Source organism: Penaeus monodon, chromosome 19 (genome assembly GCF_015228065.2).
Source record: "Penaeus monodon isolate SGIC_2016 chromosome 19, NSTDA_Pmon_1, whole genome shotgun sequence".
NCBI lineage: Eukaryota > Metazoa > Arthropoda > Malacostraca > Decapoda > Penaeidae > Penaeus > Penaeus monodon.
Genome location: NC_051404.1, coordinates 2,637,869 through 2,638,121, shown reverse-complemented (window position 1 = coordinate 2,638,121; position 253 = coordinate 2,637,869).

The following is a 253-nucleotide window of genomic DNA, read 5'->3' as shown; positions in this document are numbered from 1 at the left end:
GCATTCTCAAAAACCTGTCATTTAGATGAAGACCGCGTAGCTTGGACAAACCGCCGACCACATTTATAAACATGGTATCACTAACATCTTGTGAGCCGAGCCCTCAGGTAAGTGCCGACGGCTTCTGCTCCGGAGCTGACCTGTTTTGAAATTCCGTTCGTGACTCTAATGAAATTGAATTATGCATTACATGTAGTTAGGTTAAAAAGAATATCTTATGTGATGACAAACAAATCTTCTGGTTTAACGATGT